The following is a 21,184-nucleotide window of genomic DNA, read 5'->3' as shown; positions in this document are numbered from 1 at the left end:
TTCTGGGCGATTCTAAGGGAGATCTCGACGATTTCGACTCCGGAGCGAGGATTGGATCCGAAGACAAGGCTTCTTCGTAGATAAGTTTTCTCTTTTCCCCTTTTCTTGTTTTCTTGGATTGGGGATTCAAGGAATGCTTGTAATCTCTATTCTATCGGGTTTTCTTCCTCGATTCATGGAGTAGATCTTGTATTCTAGGATTAAGGGAGTATTTGTATGATGGATTGATGTAATCTCTTTTGGATTTGCCATTTTCTTGTTTCAATGACATTATCTTGCTTGTATCAATTAGATCTTGAATGATTGATGGTGGTTTGTGCTTAATTCTCATTCTTGATTGATTGTTTGGATATCTTATGGACTTGGTAAGGATAAACTCTCACTCGATCATCCGAGGGATCCACGTGACAGGTGCAAGCCCGTGTAAGGACGTTTGAGAGATAATCTTGAAGAGGAAATAGGGATATTCAAGAGAGTAGGATGGATTCTATGATTAGCTTCTTGTATCTTTATAGATTAATAAGGTGTGGGCTTCTATGTTGATATCCGAGGAAGGCATAGTAATAGGTGCGCTTCTGTGTAAGGACAACGTAGGTTCATGTCTAATTAATCCTATTTAGATACATCTCTCAGTCCTTGGCCGGTTATCTATTGCAAGAGGGAACCAACAACTTTCTACATGCTTGGCAATTGAGGAATAAGAATTGGTGAACCATTTACATCCAAGAAATCTTACAAAGAAACCGAAACTCCTATAATCTCCCTTTATCATAACCCAAAACACTAAACTCTTGTTTGTTGATCTCTAATCTTAGATTTGTTTACCTTTACTTTGCTTTTGAAATGATTGGATAGTTGTTTAGCTAATTCGCATTGAGACATTCCTAGTGCTTATTCCAGTCCCTGTGGATACGATAATCTTTTATATTACTTGCGACATTTCCGTACACTTGCGGAGCGTAACAAGTTTTTGGCGCCATTGCCGGGGACTGCGCTATAACATTAGGAATTATCAATTGAGCTAGACTAAACATAACATTTGTTTTCCTTTCATATTGCATAGTTATAACTAATCATTAGATTTCTATTTTTTTTTACTTTCTTGTATAACTTTCACTTCTTGCTAATTCTTTGTGTACAAATTCATTTCTGCATTTTTGATTCTTTTATTTTTCTTTTTTGTTGAATTGTCAATTGTTATCTTGTTCTTGTGTATGCGAAGATCTAACTTTGCAGGGGAATTCTTTCCTTTTGACCCTGAGATTGATAGAACTTTCCATAAAAGAAGAATTCTGCAAAGGCAAATTGAAGAACAGGAACATTTGAACATGGCAAATAGACCACTCAAGGACTATGCAGCACCCTATGCAAGAGGTTTCCGATCTAGTATTTCAAGACCTTCAGTGGAGGCTAATAACTTTGAGATCAAACCCGCAATCATATCTATGGTGCAGCAGAACCAATTTGGTGGAGGACCTCATGAAGACCCCAATCAACATTTAGAGGTCTTTTATGAAATATGTGGGACCATGAAAATGAATGGAGTTCCTTCAGATGCAGTTAGATTACTGTTATTTGGGTTTTCTCTAAGAGATAGGGCAAAGCAATGGCTGAATTCTTTGGCCCCTAATAGCATCACCACTTGGGAGCAGTGCGAGCAACAGTTTCTTGATAAGTTCTACCCACCAAGCAAAACAGCTCATATGAGAAATTTAATTGCAAGCTTCAAGCAAACTGACTCAGAATCTCTTTTTGAAGCATGGGATAGATATAATAGTATGCTCAGACAATGCCCACATCATGGGTTGGAAAGATGGTTAGTGTTGCACACTTTTTATAATGGTATCAATTATCATACCAAAGTGTCCCTTGATTCAGCTGCTGGAGGGGCACTTATGAATAAAAGTTTAGATGAAGCCGAAGAAATCATTGAAAGTGTAGCACAAGATCATCATCAATGGGCAAATGAAAGAAGTGGTGGCTACTCCTCTGTAAACCCAACAATTAAAGCATCAGGGAAGTTTGATGTAGATGCAGTCACTCTTTTGTCTGCAAAATTGGATGCTCTTACAAAGAAATTTGAGAACATGGGGACTAGTGCTAATATGGTCAATGCTATTAGTACATCTTGTGAAGTATGTGGGAGTTCAGAGCATTCAAATGACTCATGTCCATTGGGAGCTATCACTGCACAAATCAATCAACTTGAACAATGCGATGCAATCATGAGCTACAATCAAAGGCAGAACAACCCATACTCAAATACTTATAACCCTGGATGGAAAAATCATCCAAATTTTTCTTACAGAAACAATCAAGATCAAGGACCATCTATGGGGGCAAGACCAAATTTTCAAGCTGGGCAACAAAATTTTCAACATCTATCTTCTCAAGGCTTACCCAAGTCAAATGTTGAAAAGATGCTTGAAGAAATTATCTCAAGTCAGAATGAAATGAAGCAGGATTTAGCAAAGCTCATTCAGAGAATGGATAATTCTGAAAAGCATCAAAAGATCCAGGATAGTCAAATTGCCCAACTAGCTTCCTCATCATCCAGAGCACCAGGACAGCTTCCAGGAAAACCTGATGTGAATCTTATGGAGCATTGCAATAGGATTGAGCTTAGGAGCGGACGGACCTTGGGAGACTCCCAAGTGACTGCTTCAAAAGGGAAACAAAAAGAAGAAGAGCTCTCTCCTCCTATACCAAATCAGATTCAAGCTAATGAGGAGAGTACCATTGAGGTTGAAGAGACTCTTCCGCTGAACCATCAGAGCAAAGCTGTCCCTTTTCCTCAGAGACTTACAATGCTCAAGAAGGATGAAGAATTTGGCAAGTTTCTAGAAAAAGTTAAGGAGATTTGTGTAGAGGTACCTCTTATCGATGCTATTCTACAAATGCCTAGATTTGCCAAATTCCTGAAGGATCTCATGTCAAATAAGAGAAGAAGAGGAGAGGTCGAGACCATTGCGCTTAGTGAGGAATGTAGTGCTATTTTTGAGAAGAACACTTCTCCAAAACTGAAGGACCCAGGGAGCTTTTATATTCCTTGCAACATAGGGAAAGAATTTTTTGAAAAAGCTTTTTGTGACTTGGGGGCGAGTGTTAGCCTCATTCCCTATTCAATTTGTAATAAATTAGGTCTCAAAAACATTAAACTTACTACTATGGCACTTCAACATGCTGATCATTCCTGCAGGTACCCTTTGGGTATTATAGAAGATGTGCCAGTAGAGGTGGATGGTGTTAGAGTGTATACTAAAAGCCTAGCTTTTGGTATAAACATTTATCTAGAAATAAGAATCACATTGGTCAAATATCTACATTTATGATAAATATAGTTGTTCAATTAATTTATATTGTAGATAACATGGTGTGTGGTGTCACACACAGAGGATCATGTTATTAGTACCTTATAAATTATAAACAGTAGCTCACGACCATAATGGAAAGGAACAAACCATTGGAAGGTCGTAGTGTAATTAGGTATTAGTTTATCTTAACTATATAATTACACTAGTACACTTAGAGTGTATTGAGTAGGACCATTAGAGGACGTTTCTTTTATACTGACTTTATAAAGAAACAAAGACCTCAGTTATTATGGAAGTGTGTGCTCTTAATCCTAATATAATAACAAGCACATATATTTGATATTTATTTCTTTAATTTATCAATGGGTGAGATTTAGTTCGATGAATCAATAAGCCCGATAAGTTGGGAAATGATATCACTTATAGTGTGTGTTGTTGACTATAGAAGGAAACTGTGTCCTAGTGATCTAGGTTGAGAATGTCCCCAAGAGGAGCTCATAAAGATTGTCATGTTAAACCCTGCAGGTGGACTTAGTCCGACATGACGATGAAGTTGAGTGGTACTACTCTTGGAGCTAGATATTAATTAAGTGAGTTGTCAGTAACTTACTTAATTAGTGGGCATTTGTTATCTTAAACACAGGGAGACTAACACACTCATAATAAGAAGGAGCCCAAAATGTAATTTGGGATTGGTGCGGTAGTTCAATAATAGTTCTTTAGTGGAATGAATTATTATTGATGAAATTTAGTTGTGTGTTCGGGGCGAACACGGGATGCTTAATTTCATCGGGAGACCAAAACCAATTCCTCCTCTCGGTCCCTATCGTAGCCTCTAGTATATAGAGATTTATACCCACCGCATACCCACCTTCTTACCCATCTAATGGGGCCTCCAAGCTAGCTTGGAACCCAAGCTAGGGCCGGCCAAGACCAAGTGGATGAGCCATGTAGGTGGCCGACCAAAGCTTGGGTCCCAAGCTTAGGTGGCCGACCACTAGAATATTTAAAAGGATTTTTATTAAAATTATTTCTTATGTGGATATCATGATTTTAAAAGAGAGTTTAAAAATTAAGAGAAGAGATTAATCTCTTTCCTTATTTGTAGTTTAAAAGGATGGTTTTAATTTTTGGTAAAAACTTTCCTTATTTGTAAATCATCTACATGTTTAAAAGAGAGTTTAAAATTTGAAATCTTTCCTTATTTGTTGATTAAAGGAGGATTTTAAATTTTAAGAAAACTTTCCTTTTTAACCATGTTCATGATTTAAAAGAAAGTTTAAAAATTAATAATTCTCTTTTATTAGTTTCTACAAAAGATTGAGAAAAGATTTGATATCTTTCCTTATTTGTAGATTAAAAGAGATTTTAATTTTTAGAGATAATTTTCTTTTTATCCACATGTTTAAAAGAAAGATTTTAATTTATTAAATTTCCTTTTTAAACCAATCATGAAGGGATTAAATTATTGGAGAAATTTTATAAATTTCTGAAGACAAATTAGGAAGTTTTAATTAATTAAAACTCTCCTTGTTTGTAGCTTTGGTGTGGCCAGCCAAATAGAATTGAGAAAGAAAATTATTTTTAATTAAATAATTTTTCCTTTTCAATGGAAAAAGAATTAAGGAAATTTTTATTAAATTTTCCTTATTTGCCAGGATCAAGGATTATAAAAGAGGGGGTAGAGGAGGCTTCAAAGCTAACGACTCTATTCTATTTTTCTTTCTCTTTTCCTTGGTGTTGTGGCCGACCAACCTCTCTTCCTCTCTTCCTCTTGGTGGTGGCCGAACCTTCTCTATTGGCTTGGAGCTTTTGTGGTGGCCGGATACTACTTGGAGAAGAAGAAGAAGGAGGAGAGAAAGCTTGTATCCCTTGGAGCTTGGTTGGTGTTTTGTTCTTCGTCCTTGGTGAAGCTTCTTTGTGTTGGCCGAACCTAGCTAGGAGGAGAAGAAGGTGCTTGGTGGTTTCTCATCTCGGAAGATCGTTGCCCACACAACGTCCGAGGTTAGAAGAGGAATACGGTAGAAGATCAAGAGGTCTTTCTAGAAGGTATAACTAGTAATTTTTCTTTCCGCATCATGCTAGTTATTTATGGAAATAATACCAAATACAAGAGGCTTACGATTCTAGTATTTCGAATATGTTTTTCAAAGTTGTGTTCTTTTGTTTTATTTTTCCTTGTGATTTGATTGTTCTTTTTGGTTAACCTAAAGTTATTTTAGGAAATTAAATATTAGATTTCTATAAAAGGTTTTGTCTAGTCGGTGGTGGTTGCTCCCATATCCAAGAAGGCCATGTGCCTCGCCACGTCAGTACTGGGAACCAATTATGGAAATTAATATTTAATGGAATTAATAACTTAAGGTGATTTGGGTCGAACGTGTTAAGTTCCGCAGGAGATCCAAGTCAAAACCTAAAAGAACAAATAGATTAAGTTTTGGATCAAACGTGTTAAGTTCCGCAGGCGATCCAAAATTTAATTTAAAAGAACACATGGTAGCTAGGAAAAGGTTCAGACCTTTGTACAAAATTTTTGTACAGTGGAACCTCTAGGCTTTCCGAGTAGCAACCAACAGATGGGAATGTTATTCCCACAGATTTTGTCGTGTTGGACATGGAAGAGGACCCTAGGATTCCTATCATTTTAGGAAGACCTTTCCTTGCTACAGCTGGTGCTATAATTGATGTCAAAAAACATAAGCTTTCTTTGGTAATTGGTAAGGAAAAGTTGGAATATGATTTATCTAATATTTCTAACCATGTCTCGTCTCTTTTAAATGCTTGTAGCAGGACAAGCATTTATAAACTTGAGGAATGGAATTTCCATCCTCATGGAAGGCCACCAAATGAAGGAGACAATGTGGTGGAGGATGTTGGGAGAAGATCTCCCAACAAAAACGAAAAGTATGTCTGTCCTCCAAGGGCGAGGAAAAGGAGCGAATGATTAAGTTTGGTCGAGCTAAAGACCTTAAACAAGCGCTTCTTGGGAGGCAACCCAAGGGTTCTTTTAGTTAGTTTTGATTTGTATTGTAATTTCTTTTAGTTTGATGCATTCTTTTGATTCTGTTTGCAGGTTAGGTGCAAAACAGAGTTGGGCCGTGTGCTATACACGGCCAGGCAAAGGTTGCAGAGAAGGGAAGTGTTTGGGTCGTGTCATCCAGACACGGCCATGTGGGATCTCCCGAGAGGAAAAAGGTATAGGCCGTGTCACAGACACGGCCGTGTAAAGAATTCCGAGAGGAAAGATGGAGAGGCCGTGTCCCAGACACGACCGTGCGAGGAATCCAGAGAAGGAAGAGGGGGAGGCCGTGTGGATCTACACGGCCCGTGCAAAGAATCCCGAGAGGAAAGATGGGGAGGCCGTGTAGATCTACACGGCCCGTGTGGGAGAACTATTAAAGTCTATCTCCTACCTCACACGGCCAGATCTTGGCCGTGTTTCGCACACCCCCAACTCTCCAAAACATATCTTTCTCTCCCATTCTCTTAAAAACTCCTCTCTAATCTCTCAAGATCTCTTAGATCCGATTCTCCTCCTCTCTAAGACTCGAACTTTTTGTTCTCTTAACCTAAGATCTTTTGTTCTTTGAGTTCCACAACTCTAGATAATTCTTCCCCTATCTAAACTCGTCAAGATGTCCAATATTTTGAAGAGATTACGCAAAGGAGGTGGTGGATCCAGTGGAGACAAGGAGAAGGAGCCATCAAGGGACAAAGGAAAGCAACCAGTGAAGGGCAAAGGCAAAAGAACTTCACGCAACGAAGGTAATGACAATGAATTCAATATTGTGTTTAGAAATGATGATCAAGTAACTAGATTCGTAATTCTTGTCAATAGAAAGATTGTGTGTACTAGATATATGGACCCAACTGTTCTTGATATATATGCTTGGAATTAGGGAAGATGTAGATTTGATGATTGGGTTTTTGGATTGGAGTGATATTATGTACACGCATTTGCCTACATATCCTCGTCTTGTTTTGGAATTTTTAAGTTCATTGGATGTCCATTTTACAAATGAAGATGATTATTTTGGAAAAATCTCTTTTAGATTAATGAATCAAGAATTTCTATGGGCATTTAGTGACTTTAATTCTTGTTTTGGAATAACCACCGGTAGCCCTCGTAGGTTTGATCCAAGGTTTAATTGGAATCATTTTTGGAATGCAATAACTGGGTTAGATCGACCTTATGAGCCTTCAAGAGCTAAGGCCTCCCATATGCAAAACCCCATCTTTAGGTACCTACATAGAGTCATGAGTAAAACTATTTTTGGTAGGGGAGAGAGTGATGGGGTGGTTAAGAAAATAGAGCTTTATGCTTTATGGGCTATGCTTTATAAGGTTGAATTTGACTCTGGTTTTCATTTTGTTCAAACCTTATTGAGATCGGCTAGGGCATCATCGGGATCAATTGTTTTTGGTGGTTTGATTACCCGAATAGCTTGTAATCTAAATCTTGATGTTGATGGGTTGGAAATAATTCATGGTAATGACATGATTGACATTGATACATGTCTTGCTATGAAAATGATCGTTCGGGATGAGAATGGTTTCGCGTTTCCTAGGAGGAATGGTTCTCCTTTACCCCTTCCTTTTCCTGAATGAACTACTATTCGTAACCGGGCTAATTAGGTAATTTCTGAGTTAGATTTTGAGGATAACCCTTCTATACCTGGAGACACTGAGCCACATCATGAGCCCTCGTCATCTGGACATACGCAGCCTTCTAGTTTCATGGAGCCTGCTAGGCATTCTTTTGCATATGGCACGGGATCTTCTAGGTTCGATTTTTCAGATTTTCGTACGTCTCTAGAATCACTTCATGAGAAGCAAGATTCCCAACGAAAAATGTTGGAGGGGCGCTTCTCTTTATCTGATGATCAGTTTAGGGAGGTACAAAATCATTTTCAGTTTACGAGGAATTTTCAAGGTCAAGTGGCCGAGTTTGTGCAGGATTATGATACTGATCAGGCTAGGATGAGAGATTTTATGCAGAGTATGACGCTTACTAGCCAACAAGTCGATGCTTTATATGAGTATCATAGATCCTTGGGTGAGATTCCAGGTTTTCCTATTGGCCAACCACGTCGTAGACCTCCTTTCCCTCGTCCACCTCCACCTCCTCCACCATACTGATTTCATCGGGACGATGAAAAGTTTAAGTCTGGGGGGGGGGTGTCATATATTGTTTAGCTTGGTTTTCAGTTTTTAGTTTTTGATTAGTTTTTCATGTTGGTTCTTATTTTCATTGCTTGTTGCTTTATTTTGCTTGTTTTTGAAATAATCATGGCAAAAAAAAAAAATTTGAGAACATCAAATCTTCACTTATATGCTTTCTTGGATTCAAGTGAAATGTTAGCACGATTATTGTCTCGATTCATGATGTTCGCATGATGCTACTAGTAAACTTTGTGTAGTTCTTTTTTCTATCTTGGGTAGCATGAAACAAGCTAAGAATCTTATGGTGATGAGTTTTAGTTTTGGTTCAACCTTAAGGATTTTATCTTCACTACACTTGTGCTTGATGCTTGAATAGTTGATGTCATTGAAATAGTCATGATTCATCTTGTTTGCTTAGTACTTGGTTTCCATGGTGATTTCTCAACTTTCATTTTGGTTACTGGATGAGGCTCAAATCATTAAAGCTCATTTGGAAAAATCAAAATATCCCAACATGTGTGCTAAAAGTACATTTGTGAATAAGTTTTGCACAATGCAAACACTTATAAAAAAAAAATGAAAAAATGAACAATAAGGGATATAAAAAACAGTTGTCATGAGTGGAATCTAGCAAGTCACCCCTTTGAGACCGAGTTAGGTTACTGGGGAAATGACTGTTTAGCTTCTCTTGAGATTGAGCACACCTTTGAGACCTTGGGTTAGTTGAGAAATATGAACCAAGTGAATGGTAAGTAAGTGCCTATCACTGGTTACTTGTCTTTCACTGGAAACATTAGGAACTCAAATTTGATGACGACTTGACTAGGACATGGATTGAAACTTGAAGGGTGTTGAGTTACTTTTACACTGCGCACAAGATTCTTATGCTTGAACCATACTTTACTTGTTTCCATGATCAAGCTTGCTAATGAAACTTTTTGATAGAATTAGGAAAGTGCACTGGGTTTTATGAATGTGTTGTAGAACATATGAATTTAGACTGCAGCATTTTGCTTGAGGACAAGCAAAGGTTTAAGTCTGGGGGTGTGATGTGCGTAGATTATATACTCTTTTATGCATGTTTTTACGCACATTTACATACTTTGAGCATGCTTGATCTATGCATTTGTATACTTCCAGCTTTCCTTTTAGCATATTTACTCTTTTGGTTCGGAGATCTGCTTTTTGTGCATTTACTGTACGCCGGAGTCGATTTGGTGAAGAATTTATATCTTTGGGCAAGCCTTGGAGGAAACAAAGGGAGAAAGCACCAGACGTGTACCTCACACGGCCATGCAGGATGGAGCTCGGGCCGCGTGGAGTTTTGGCACCAGAAGAGGAAGATGACATGGCGTGTGAACCTCAGCACGTGTCAGGTGAAAGCCAAGAAGCCTTACATGTGTGGATCTGCAGAGGTTTCGAGACCAAGCGGTGTGGTGTGTGCACACACTAGTGTAGCATTTCGAGACCAGCAGGTGTGTCGGTGCACCACTGCCGTGTATCATTCGAGAGCGGAAGGGTTCTAGTGTGGAGTCACACTACCGTGCAGGTTAGAGAGGAACTGGACATGGTGTGAATCTCACTGCGGCCGTGTCACGGCCGTGTGGCGCCCGAATCCCTCCTCTATTTAAACCCTCCTTCATGATTTGAAAGGGATCTCTCCCCTTTGGGAGAAAGCAAGATTTGGTGGTTTCCTCCCATTCTTGGGAGGATTTGGCGATTCTAAGGGAGATTTCGACGATTCCGGGGGCGAGGATTGGATCCGAAGACAAGGCTTCTTCGTAGATAAGTTTTCTCTTTTCCCCTCTTCTTGTTTTCTTGGATTGGGGATTCAAGGAATGCTTGTAATCTCTATTCTATCGGGTTTTCTTCCTCGATTCATGGAGTAGATCTTGTATTCTAGGATTAAGGGAGTATTTGTATGATGGATTGATGTAATCTCTTTTGGATTTGCCATTTTCTTGTTTCAATGACATTATCTTGCTTGTATCAATTAGATCTTGAATGATTGATGGTGGTTTGTGCTTAATTCTCATTCTTGATTGATTGTTCGGATATCTTATGGACTTGGTAAGGATAAACTCTCACTCGATCATCCGAGGGATCCACGTGACAGGTGCAAGCCCGTGTAAGGACGTTTGAGAGATAATCTTGAAGAGGAAATAGGGATATTCAAGAGAGTAGGATGGATTCTATGATTAGCTTCTTGTATCTTTATAGATTAATAAGGTGTGGGCTTCTATGTTGATATCCGAGGAAGGCATAGTAATAGGTGCGCTTCTGTGTAAGGACAACGTAGGTTCATGTCTAATTAATCCTATTTAGATACATCTCTCAGTCCTTAGCCGGTTGTCTATTGCAAGAGGGAACCGGCAACTTTCTACATGCTTGGCAATTGAGGAATAAGAATTGGTGAACCATTTACATCCAAGAAATCTTACAAAGAAACCGAAACTCCTATAATCTCCCTTTATCATAACCCAAAACACTAAACTCTTGTTTGTTGATCTCTAATCTTAGATTTGTTTACCTTTACTTTGCTTTTGAAATGATTGGATAGTTGTTTAGCTAATTCGCATTGAGACATTCCTAGTGCTTATTCCAGTCCCTGTGGATACGATAATCTTTTATATTACTTGCGACATTTCCGTACACTTGCGGAGCGTAACACAAGTGCATACCGGGGTATGGGTTGCTGACACGTATGCACCTCGGTGGGCGTGCATTAGTTCCTTCTCCGTCCTATATAAAGAGGCTATTGCTTCGCCAAAGGTACGTATGATACAAGCTTGGCAGCCACTTTTTCCACCACTTACCTGACTTGAGCGTCGGAGGGTCGTCGCCGGGAACCCCTTCCCGGCTAGACTCTTGTGCAGGATCGCCGGAGCTTCGTTCGACCAGCCGGAGATTCACTCCATCGACTAGGAGCGTGCCACGTGCCCAGCGTCCTTTGGTTCAACGATTCGGACAGGATCACCTAATATATAAACATGACTTGTGCTTGGACTTAAGGACCAACTGAACTTAAATGAATAATCTTGTCCTAAAAACTTAAATTCCAATTGACCTTAACTTCCAAACTCTGTTGAATATTGCTTTAATCATGTACAACTCTTTATACATTGCCCATTTTTTGAGTTATGGCAAAGGGGGAGAGTAGCAAAAATGTAAACATAAAATTCAAGTTAAAAATTAAGGGGGAGCAAAAGTTAAGGGGGAGCCAAAGTTAAGGGGGAGTATATAGGGCAAAATTTACTTTAGTTACCTTGTTCATCTATACTTAGCAAATTTTGCCTGTGTTTAAAATGACTATCTATTCGCTTGTTTACTTAACTTCGAATTCGTGTTGCCATAATAAAAAAGGGGGAGATTGTTGGTGCGGGAAGCATCCGACGATCGAACTCGTGTTTCGATAATGGCAAAGAATTCAAAGTTAAGATGTTTTTTAGTCTAACAAGTCTACTTGAGGATTTTAGGAAAGTCCTAGCTGCGGTTAGGCAAAGGGAAAACCCTAGGGGGCGGTAACCCTAGGTCATAGGGGGTAGTAACCCTATGCGGAAAGTCTTGGTAGGTTGATGGCTTCAGGCAAAAGTCTTAGGGGGTGGTAACCCTAGGTGAAAAGTCCTGGTGTCGCGAACCAGGTGAAAGACTGGACTAGCCAGGGAAGCGGATGTCTAGCAGAAAGTCCGGAAGCATCGAGTGCTGAGCAAAAGTCCAGTCGATCTGAAGGATCGACTGACAACAGGTAAATCTCCTGAGTGGAGTAGGTGAGGACGCGTTCCCTGTAGAGGGAACAGTAGGCGTCGGGTCGACCTAGGGTTTCCGGATGGAAATCCAAAGTCAGACTCGGACAGTCCGAAGACTGTCAATTATTACTTAGTGTGTTTTATCAGATTCTAACACTGTCTTGCAGGGTATTTTGCTCGGACTAACCTTTGTTTGCAGGTGAGGAACCTGCTGGAAAAAGGCTGTCCGGGCGCCCGGGATGGATCCGGGCGCCCGGAGGTCCGGGCGCCCGGAACAGGTCCAGGCGCCCAGGACCAGAGCCCGGAAGGGATCCAGGCGCCCGGAACCGCATATAAAAGGAGGGTTGAGGTGCAGCTTCAACAGACAACGAATTCTAAGTGATCTTTCATCAACACGCTGCTCCAAAAGACGCTCCGAAGTGCTACTACAAGTGCCCGACGACCCGAAGCTTCAGGATTAGCATTTCTTGTTGTCGGTATAATTTTTGATAGCTTTTATTTGTACTTATAATTGTAATCTTTTAACGAGCTTATAGTTGTTGCCCACCGGAAGCGATCAAGGATCGCGGGCCTTCGAGTAGGAGTCGACTTAGGCTCCGAACGAAGTAAAATCGACCTGTCTCTTTGTGTTATCTCTTTATTTTATTTCCGCTTATTCCGCTGCACGTTTTAATTCCGATAGTTTTTCGATAATCGAACGAAATAGCCACGAGCGCTATTCACCCCCCCCCTCTAGCGCTTCTCGATCCAACAGTTCTCGTCTCGGAAGATCATTGCCCACACAATGTCTAAGGTTAGAAGAGGAATACGGTAGAAAATCAAGAGGTCTTTGTCTTCAAAAGAAAGGTATAACTAGTAATGTTTTTCCGCATCGTGCTAGTTTATTTCTTTGTAAAAATACCAAATACAAGAGGCATACGATTCTAGTATTTTGAATTTGTTTTCGATGTTGTGTTTTTTGTTTTTTCTTTTTCTTGTGATTTGATTGTTCTTTTCGGTTGACCTAAAGTTATTTAAGGAAATTAAATATTAACTTTCCTTAAAAGGCTTTGTCTAGTCGGTGGTGGTTGTTCCCATATCTAAGAAGGCTATGTGCCTCGCCACGTCAGTACTGGGAGCCAATTTTGGAAACTAATATTTAATGAAATTAATAACCTAGGTAATTTGGATCGAACGTGTTAAGTTCCGCAGGAGATCCGAGTCTAAACCTAAAAGAACAAATAAATTAAACTTAGGATCAAACGTGTTAAGTTCCGCAGGCGATCCGAGTTTAATTTAAAAGAACACATGGTAGCTAGGGAAAAGTTCAGACTTTTGTACAAAATTTTTATACAATGAAACCATTAAATTTTCCAAGTAACAACCAACAACTAGAACTATGGGCAGCCATATACTATCACACTATGGGCAGCCATATACTATCACACTAGCATTGTGGGCGACCAAGTACTTTGGTATAAAGCTAAAATTGAAAATTTTCACTTTTTTACTTTAACTCTTTTTTATCATAATGATTCATTAGTCTCAACGACCAACTCAAATAAACTTTTAACATAAATCACGATTGATTCATTTAGACAATCATAAGGTCTACAATGTTAAAGTTATGCATAAAAAACTTTAAGCATTAATAGTACGAAGTCAAGCAATATAAAGACAAATATCCACCCAAAAAATTCATAATATCCATTTTTTTTAAAAAATAAAATCTTTCTCATATTAATTTCCATATAAATTCACAATAATTTATCCTCTAATAATTTAATTATTTTATTATCTCTTTGAATGCTCGACTAGTCGAGCATTCAAAGAGATATAAATTCAGGCCTTGGATTGCACTGAAACCAAGTTGACTTATGTGCGAGCACGATCTGCGTGCGCTGAATGCTGGACTAGTCTGGACAAAATTTACCCAAGTGGAACATCCAATATTTTGCCACATAAATCTTTTTGTTGCTTATTTAAGGGTGTAATTGATACATTAATTAGAGATTAATGTAGCTGAGTGAAACATTGACGTTTCACAACTTAGTGAATAATAATCATTAAACGATCATTAACGTTGTCCATTAGTTTAAGCTCCTATATAAGGAGACTGCGACTACATGCAAAATATTGTGCACACAAAAAAGAAGCAGTAGCTTTCCACCTCTGTTCCCCTCCTTTGTCGTACAACCCTTGCTCAACAGAGTGCCCATGATAGTCGGGTATCACTCAGTTCGCCGTGACTACCAGTACTTGGTGGGAATCATGGTTAATCGTTGTATCCTGGGAAACAGACGACCTGAGTAAACCTCGAAGTATAGCAGGAGGTGGGGCAAATCTATTTCAAAGAAACTGTGACCATCATAGGCCTTAGTCCGTCCGGCCTCTCGCTCGCCCAACCGCTAAGTTTTATGCCCGGCCAGCCGAATGCTCTCTTGTCTGGCCGTTGGCTTATCCGGTCGCACGCCCCCTCGACCGCTCATTCGCTCGACCTCTTCATTCGCTCGACTGCACGCTCGTTCTACCGCTCAATCGCTCGGACTCTTCGTCTACACACCCGTTCGGCCGCTCACCCGCTCGGACTCTTCATTCACTCGACCGCTCACTCGCTCGGTCACTTTGTTCGCTCGGGTGTACGCTCACTCGTTCGGTCGCTCGCTCGGTTTGCTCGACCGTATGCTTGCTCGCTCGACCTCTCAGTTCGCTCTACTGCTCAGCCATTGTGCAGTCTGCGTTCGGCACTGAACAGTAACCAGCCCCTGCTAGCAATCTGAGATTATCTGCTCAGGTTATCTTGATAGATAAGTAAATTATATTTAGTGTAATTTAAATTCATCTAATACCCTAAAATCTCTGGCAGATTGTCCAACAATCTTGAAACAGACTCGGGTCTGTTGAGATGACCACAGAACAAAGTGTTGAGGTGCAATAGACTCAACACATGAAGGTCCTCTACTCCCTGATTGGAACCGTGCCAATCAATTACGGGGGAAAACCAGAGAAGTTCAATGGACTGAACTGTTGGGACTGAAATGTAGCTAGAGCAGGGGGGGGTGAATAGCTCGGCGTGATCTGGTGCTCGTCGTTTGCTTGTTTCTTAAGATGATGTGCAACGGAAAATATAAAGAAACAACACTAAACGCTAACACTAGGGATTTACTTGGTATCCACCTCAAGAAGAGGTGACTAATCCAAGGATCCACACACTCACGCACCCTCTACTATCTAAACACTCATTTTCGGTAACTACCGAAGGCGGAGAAGCCCTACAAGCTCACAGTACAAAAAGAAAGGGAAGGGAAATACAATACAAGCAAAAGCTTACAAGATATGCACAAGAAAACCCTAACCCTAGCTTCTTCTTCTTGTTGAAACTCGCCTCTTGACTTGGACGTGCACCAGCACTAGCCTCCAAGAACCCTCAAGATCTGGCGAAGAGAGCAGGAGAGGATCGCAATGTCGTGTGGAGAAGAATCGAGGAAGTTCTACTGTGGGAAACACTCGCCAACAGCTATATCCTGTGCCAACGGTCAAATCCCAATCGATCGGATTGCTCCCAATCGATTGGGGAGGCTTTGGATCGATCGGCTGATCGATCCAGAGTGCCTCTGTGCTCCTGGGAATTGGTTGGATCGATTGGCTGATCGATCCAAGGCTTATCGCGTAAAATCGCAGCTCCCAATCGATCGCCCGATCGATTGGAGGCTCCCAATCGATCAGGCGATCGATTGGGAGGCTTTCTGTTCGCGCGACACTTCTCCCCAATCGATCCACTGATCGATTGGGAGGAGCCTTATCGCGGGGACTCACCAAATCGATCAACCGATCGATTGGACATGAGCCAATCGATCGGCTGATCGATTCGGCTCCTATTTTTGCCTAAAAACAAGTCCAAAGTCCCCTACACTAACATCTGGTCAATCATGACCTGTTGGTTCATCATGCCTAACATCCGGTCACCCTTGACCTGCTAGGACTCCCTCATCAAGTGTCCGGTCAATCCCTTTGACCCACTTGGACTTCCACTAGATGTCTGGTCAGCCTTGACCCATCTGGATTTTCTCGTGCCAAGTATCCGGTCAATCCCTTTGACCTACTTGGACTTCCCAATACCAGATGTCCGATCAACCTTGATCCATCTTGATTTTCATTGCCTGGCTTCACTTACCAGGACTTCCCTTCTGCCTAGCTTCACTCACTAGGACTTCATGTCTGCCTGGCTTCACTCACCGGGACTTTCACCTGGCTTCACTCACCAGGACTTTCCATCAATTGCCTAGCTTCACTCACTAAGACTTTCCATCTGCCTAGCTTCACTCACTAGGACTTAATGTCTGCCTGGCTTCACTCACCAGGACTTTCACCTGGTTTCACTCACCAGGACTTTTCATCAGCTGCCTAGCTTCACTCACTAGGACTTTCTATCTGCCTAGCTTCACTCACTAGTGTTGGGGTTGCAAGGTTGCAAACATAGTCCCATATTGGAAACACATGGGAAAGATCATGGGTTTATAAGAGAAAAGATATCTTCATTGGCATGAGGTCTTTTGGGGAGAGCCCAAGAGCAAAGCCATGAGGGTCTAGGCCCAAAGTGGACAATATCATGTTATTGTGGAGATATCTAAATTCTTTTCGATCCAACAACTAGGACTTTCCTTCTGCCTAGCTTCACTCATTAGGTCTTTCACCTGGCTTCACTCACCAGGATTTCCCAACTGCCTAGCTTCACTCACTAGGTCTTTCACCTGGCTTAACTCACCAGAATTTTCCTGTCAAGTATCCAGTCAACCTTGACCTACTTGACTTTCCTTCACAATCTCCCCACATAAACAATCGCACCTGCCATCTCCATGTGTTGTCTACATGTATTGTCAAACATCGAAACTCAAACATCAAGACTCGAGCTTGACCCAATTCAAGCTCAATCAACCAGGTCAACCCTTGACCTAGGGAATATTGCACCAACAATCTCCTCCTTTTTAATGTTTGACAATACCTTTAAGTTAGGCTAATCTCATAGCCTCAACTCTTCTTTATGCCAATGTAAGAATGATGGTTTCCTCCTTCATTCTCCTCCTTTTCTAGAGGACAAACTCCCTCTTAGGTAATGAAGGTCTAACTTAACCACACATTCTCCCCCTATTGGCACACATAAAAAACTCTCCCCCTGAAGAGTTATACAACATTGTTTACAACTTCACTCATTGTCCATAACACAATAACGAAGGTCTCATACCCTTCATTAGTCTTAACGCTCATCCTTGAGCATATACCACTTGGTATATTCACACACGATTCAAATGAAAGTCTCATACCCTTCATTATCATCAAATGTTCATCCGTGAGCATACACCACTCGAATAATGAAGATATCCACTCTCCATTATATTCAAATGCCCAACCTTGAGTATTTTCGCTAAAGAAGGTTAACCACCTTCCAAGGTGTATGAAAAATAGATTTTCATGTCCTTAAAGAGTAACTCCCCCTAAAGACATGCACGTAACTTCTGTCATTCCACCAACAATGACTTGGAATCCCTAAACCTTTAGGAAACCCACATTTAGAAGTTTTGAGGTTCAAAAATTCAATATTGAACCCAAACCTCAACCTAAACCTCTACTTAGTCTTCCTTGACTAATCCATCCTTGTTTTCATCATGAAAACTCCCCCTAAATGTATACAAATGTGTTTTGAGGGGTTAGGAATGGTTTTATAGACTAAAAAAGTTCAAAATGCTAAAAATAAGCTTTCCCAGCTAAAATCAGCATCCCCAATCGATTGGAGTTGGGTCCCAATCGATTGAACCCTGCTGAATCGATCCACTGATCGATTCAGACTGCGTGGATCGATCGGTGGATCAATCCAGTGAGCTTCTATTCGCGAGAAGCTCACTTTCAATCGATCGGGTGATCGATTGAAGGTCTGAAGTTGTTGAAATTTCATTTCAGTCAACTTCAGAAACCATTAGAAAATTCTACAAAATTCCAAAACTCATGAAAATTCATGTAGACATTATTTAGGGTATATATTATCAAGGAAAAATTATTTTCTATGAAAATACTTCCTATTTTCAAAGATTGATACAAACTTTGAAACTTGTAAAAACTTTAGTGTTTTCTTCCAAGTTTGTGCTCAACTATTCAATGATGATTACTATCAAAAGATAGCCTTCATCAAGGTTTTACAAAATATATTTAAAATCATTTTCAAAACCAATATCCAACCATGTTCTTTGGGCTCAATGCACATGACTTGTACATTATCTTTCCCAATGATTGGAAAACACATAACTATGTGTTTTGATGAACCTTATGTTAGAGTGTATACTAAAAGCCTAGCTTTCGGTATAAACATTTATCTAGAAATAAGAATCACATTGGTCAAATGTCTACATTTATGATAAATGTAGTTGTTCAATTAATTTATATTGTAGATAACATGGTGTGTGGTGTCACACACAGAGGATCATGTTATCAGTACCTTATAAATTATAAACAGTAACTCACGACCATAATGGAAAGGAACAAACCATTGGAAGGTCGTAGTATAATTAGGTATTAGTTTATCTTAACTATATAATTACACTAGTACACTTAGAGTGTATTGAGTAGGACCATTAGAGGTCGTTTCTTTTATACTGACTTTATAAAGAAACAAAGACCTCAGTTATTATGGAAGTGTGTGCTCTTAATCCTAATATAATAACAAGCACATATATTTGATATTTATTTCTTTAATTTATCAATGGGTGAGATTTAGTTCGATGAATAAATAAGCCCGATAAGTTGGGAAATGATATCACTTATAGTGTGTATTGTTGATTATAGAAGGAAATTGTGTCCTAGTGATCTAGGTTGAGAATGTCCTCAAGAGGAGCTCATAAGGATTGTCATGTTAAACCCTGCAGGTGGACTTAGTCCGACATGACGATAAGGTTGAGTGGTACTACTCTTGGACTAAGATATTAATTAAATGAGTTGTCAGTAACTCGCTTAATTAGTGGACATTTGACATCTTAAACACAGGGAGACTAACACACTCATAATAAGAAGGAGCCCAAAATGTAATTTGGGATTGGTGCGGTAGTTCAATAATAGTTCTTTAGTGGAATGAATTATTATTGATGGAATTAAGTTGTGTGTTCGGGGCGAACACGGGAAGCTTAATTTTATCGGGAGACCAAAACCAATTCCTCCTCTCGGTCCCTATCGTAGCCTCTTGTATATAGAGATTTATACCCACCACATACCCACCTTCTTACCCAACCAATAGGGGTTGGCCAAGCTAAGCTTGAAGCTCAAGCTTAAGGCCGGCCAAGCCTAAAGGTTGGCCTTAAGGTGGCCGGCCACATCATATTAAAAAGGATTTTTTATTAAAATTATTTCTTATGTGGATATCATAGTTTTAAAAGAGAGTTTAAAAATTAAATCTTTCCTTTTAAAAGCTTTCTACAAAAATTAAGAAAAGATTTGAAATCTTTCCTTATTTGTAGATTGAAAGGAGATTTTATTTTTAAGAAAAACTTTCCTTTTTAACCATGATAATAATTTAAAAGAGAAGTTTAAAAATTAAATATTCTCTTTTATTAGTTTCTACAAAAGATTAAGAAAAGATTTGATATCTTTCCTTATTTGTAGATTGAAAAGAGATTTTAATTTTTAGAGATAACTTTCCTTTTGGAAATTATCCACATGTTTAAAAGAAGAATTTTAATTTATAAAATTTCCTTTTTATTAACCAATCATGAAGGGATAAAAATTATTGGAGAAATTTTTATAAATTTCTAGAAACAAATTAGGAAGTTTTAATTCTTGAAAGAATTAAATTTTCCTTGTTTTGGGGAATTAGAAGTGGCCGGCCATTATTATTAATGAGAAGAAAATTATTTTTTAATTAAAATAAATTTTCCTTTTCATGGCAAAAGAATTAAGGAAGTTTTTATTAAAATTTCCTTATTTGCCAAGACCAAGGATTATAAAAGAGGGGGTAGAGGTGCCTTCATGGGTGAACAACTCTATTATTCTTCTCCTCTCTTTTCCTCCTTGGTGGCCGGCCCTAGCTTCTTCCTCTTCTCTTCTTCTTATGGCCGGCGGCAACCTCTCTTGGAGCTCTTGATGGTGGCCGGTTCTAGCTAGGAGAAGAAGGAGAGAAAGGTGGTTTTGTTTCTTGCATCCCTTGGAGCTTGGTGGTGGTGGCCGGACCTCTACTTCTCTTGGAGAATTGTGGTGGCCGAAACTTGCAAGGAATAAGAAGGTGCTTGGTGGTTCTCATCTCGGAAGATCATTGCCCACACAACGTCCGAGGTTAGAAGAGGAATACGTTAGAAGATCAAGAGGTCTTTTTAGAAGGTATAACTAGTAATTTTTCCTTTCCGCATCATGCTAGTTATTTATGGAAATAATACCAAATACAAGAGGCTTACGATTCTAGTATTTCGAATATATTTTTCGAAGTTGTGTTCTTTTATTTTTCTTTTCCTTGTGATTTGATTGTTCTTTTTGGTTGACCTAAAGTTATTTTAGGAAATTAAATATTAGCTTTCCATAAAAGGTTTTGTCTAGTCGGTGGTGGTTGTTCCCATATCCAAGAAGGCCATGTGCCTCGCCACGTCAGTACTGGGAACCAATTATGGAAATTAATATTTAATGGAATTAATAACTTAGGTGATTTGGATCAAACGTGTTAAGTTCCGCAGGAGATCCAAGTCTAAACCTTAAAGAACAAATAGATTAAGTTTTGGATCAAACGTGTTAAGTTCCGCAGGCGATCCAAAATTTAATTTAAAAGAACACATGGTAGCTAGGAAAAGGTTCAGACCTTTGTACAAAATTTTTGTACAATGGAACCTCTAGGTTTTCCGAGTAGCAACCAACAATTGGTATCAGAGCTAGGGTTTTGCCTCTGTGTATTTGGTATTAGTTTAATTATGCACATGTCATACATAATTTAGGAAGGTTAATAGTAGGATGTGCTAA

General features: G+C 39.5%; 1 non-coding gene across 1 annotated transcript; it reads right to left on the bottom strand.

The window, feature by feature from the left end:
* Positions 1-1,701: 1,701 nt before the first annotated feature.
* LOC121993375 lies at positions 1,702-1,807 on the bottom strand. Its single transcript, XR_006115234.1, has one exon. It is a non-coding gene; the product is annotated as a small nucleolar RNA R71 (small nucleolar RNA).
* Between the last annotated feature and the right edge of the window lie 19,377 nt (positions 1,808-21,184).

This window comes from Zingiber officinale, chromosome 6B (assembly GCF_018446385.1).
Source record: "Zingiber officinale cultivar Zhangliang chromosome 6B, Zo_v1.1, whole genome shotgun sequence".
In the NCBI taxonomy this organism is placed as follows: Eukaryota; Viridiplantae; Streptophyta; class Magnoliopsida; order Zingiberales; family Zingiberaceae; genus Zingiber; species Zingiber officinale.
This window is presented reverse-complemented; position numbering and strand designations above follow the sequence as displayed.